This window comes from Temnothorax curvispinosus, unplaced genomic scaffold (assembly GCF_003070985.1).
Source record: "Temnothorax curvispinosus isolate PA1 unplaced genomic scaffold, ASM307098v1 QBEX01008834.1, whole genome shotgun sequence".
In the NCBI taxonomy this organism is placed as follows: domain Eukaryota; kingdom Metazoa; phylum Arthropoda; class Insecta; order Hymenoptera; family Formicidae; genus Temnothorax; species Temnothorax curvispinosus.
In genome coordinates, this window is record NW_020218614.1 from 1 (window position 1) to 3,060 (window position 3,060).

The following is a 3,060-nucleotide window of genomic DNA, read 5'->3' on the forward strand; positions in this document are numbered from 1 at the left end:
CGACGGACACTCAACGAGTGTAACAATACTTTTGTTATTATTTAGTATAATTTATTAGTAGCATAATTACTAATAATAAGAGTAGCATTACATATAAACAAAAAATATTTATAAGAGTACTCGCATACAATTTGAATATTAGTTCACTTTAAGTACTGATTGCGTAAATCAGAAGAATATTCAATCTGATTACTCAGTATTGATTACATAATCGAAAAATTTTTCAATATAATTACTGATTACTTAAGTAATCAAAAATGTATTTGCTATGATTACTGATTAATTAAAGTAATTAAATATTTTTCTTCTGGATTACTGATTAATTAAAATAATTAAATACTTTTCTACTTGATTACTGATTAATTAAAGTAATTAAATACTTTTCTACTTGATTACTGATTAATTAAACTAATTAAATATTTTTCTTTTTGATTACTGATTAATTAAAATAATTAAATATTTTTCTCCTTGATTATTAATTAATTAGAATAATTAAATACTTTCCTCCTTGATTACTGATTAATTAAAGTAATTAAATAATTTTCTTCTTGATTACCGATTAATCGAGTAATAAAAAAAATTTTTTGTCGATCACTGATTAATTAATTAATCGAAAAATATTTTTTTTAGATAAATAATTAATTAAGTAATCAAGTAATATTAATTTATTCTTAATTTTTTGCCGATCTCTGATGTATAGCTTGTGTTGTAGTAATCGCTCGTGATATAGTATAATGCTTTGCCGTGATTTAGACTCGAGTTTGGTAATACTCAATCAGTATTGAAATTACAAATAATAATTCATTTAATAGACTGATGATAGTAATTCATTATTTAAAATAAAAGATTGATGCATTATTTCCCAGATTATACAAATTCGATCTGAATTGATATTCTTGCTTTAATTGATTTGTGTTTATGTTTCAAACGATCCTTTCTTTATAAAAACAACAAATAATTCTGAGCTTGACTACGTCAGGAGAAATTATATGAAAACATAATATTACAAATTCCTTTTATAATGAAGATTGTTATGTGAGAAAGAAATACCTCAGTAAAACTTCAAAGTATATTATGATATATATTTAAAGAAAAGACTGTTCTATGATAACTATTTATTTGTTTCTTTTATGCATTTGATACATTTATTGTGCTTATATTATATTTTATATTACCGATGTATAATTTTGTTCACAAATACTGGGAAGGTTTTAGGGCAGTTTCCCTTCCCCCATGCAACAAATGTTGGTATTCTTTGTATAGTTTTGCCCACTTTAAATTTTTCTGAATTACATAAATTACGAAACGCAATCTCTCTCTCTCAATAAACGGATTCTTTTTATTTGTTCCTTTCTCATCAAATTCTCGAGATCAGGCTTGTGCGCAAGCTTGTGCAAACACATAGCAATATGCGATTTTGAAAAGGCTGAACATAAGGCATTAAAAACAGTTTTTTTCCATGTGAAAATAATTGGCTGCTTTTTTCATTATAGTCAGGTAATAACAAATATTTGATAAGAGGTGCTTTCCAGCAACGTATACAGACGACACTGTGAAATACAGTGTATCATTTCATTCTTGTTGTTTGTTGAAAGTTAAAGAGAGATGAAATGATTAAACCAGTAAATAGAGACACAACTCCCTCCTTATCTTCTTCTTCCTCGGGTAAATAATCAGGTAATTTTTCGCTGTCGGTATCGCCTTCTTATATCTGAAAAAGATTCATCTTATTTATTTCAATGTGAAACATCATGTCTAACTTCACAGACAAAAATTATATTAAAATATAAAACACATACATCTGTCGTATAACAATAATTTATAAATCAATTTATAACAAGTAATATAATAATTTTTACCAGCTTCATGAAAAACTCTTGATTAATGAATGTTAAAATTGTGTAACACAGTGTTGTTGCTGGAAAGCACCCAAGTTTTATTAAATGCGTTTGATTGGCAGTTTTTATATGACATTGAAGATATCTACAATGTATAAAGGCTTTCGAGACATCTACCATAGGATGTGTTGCGCTCTGTTAAACAAACAAAAGATGGAAAATGTGATCGCAAACATCCATCAATGGATAAGAAGCAGAAAAAGAATAAAAAATATCTACACACACACACACACACATTAATATACATAAAATACACGTCAATGTATATACCTCATATTAGTTTCTCATTGCAGACATTAGTAAAAAATGCTGAAAAACACGGACTTCTGGCAGGCATAGACAAAGACTCAGCTTGGGCGGCAACGAAATTGTTAATTTCTTTGGCATACTTGCCAGAAGAATTAATAACAGAAGGCTTCCACATAATTGCTAATATTATTTTTGAGGGTTGCAAGAACTTGAACTCGTTCTTCAGTTATTTTAAAGCAACATGGATCGATGGATTCAAGCCTAGTTTGTTTTCAATCTATAATACAAAACATCGAACAAACAATATCACTGAAAGGCATAACAGAGAGTTAAAAACCAATTTACAGAAACATTCAACGATTGTAGAATTTTTAGGTATATTGTGAACAACTTATAGTAGATAACTTTTTGCAGAATATATGTATTATTCATAAACTCATCTCTTTCACTTTTCAATATTTAATTATTTATATTAAATTATTTACATTATTTACAGTGTATCTTACTAAACATCAAAAAATGATACGTAGCTTCGAAAGGCACCCGCAATTTTGAGCAAGGACAGAACGGAAAAATATAAAACAAGAAGACGCACTGAAAAATATTTGGAAGGAAATTGAAAGTGATCCAATAAATGTTGATTTATTATTAATTTTAAATAGGCTCAGTCAATTTGTCGGAAAAAAAATACATAAATATATTGTAATACGTACTTTATTATTTTATACTAAAGTAACATTCCATTATTCTATAATACAATATAAAGAGATACTCATTTAAGTCACATTTCACAAGTTTCAATACGCTTTATATCAAAACACGCATATGTCACAACTCGCATATGTCAAAACGTCAAAGAAGTTTCAGCTAACCAAATGTATCACTACTTACCCAGTGCGACTAACCCACAGAA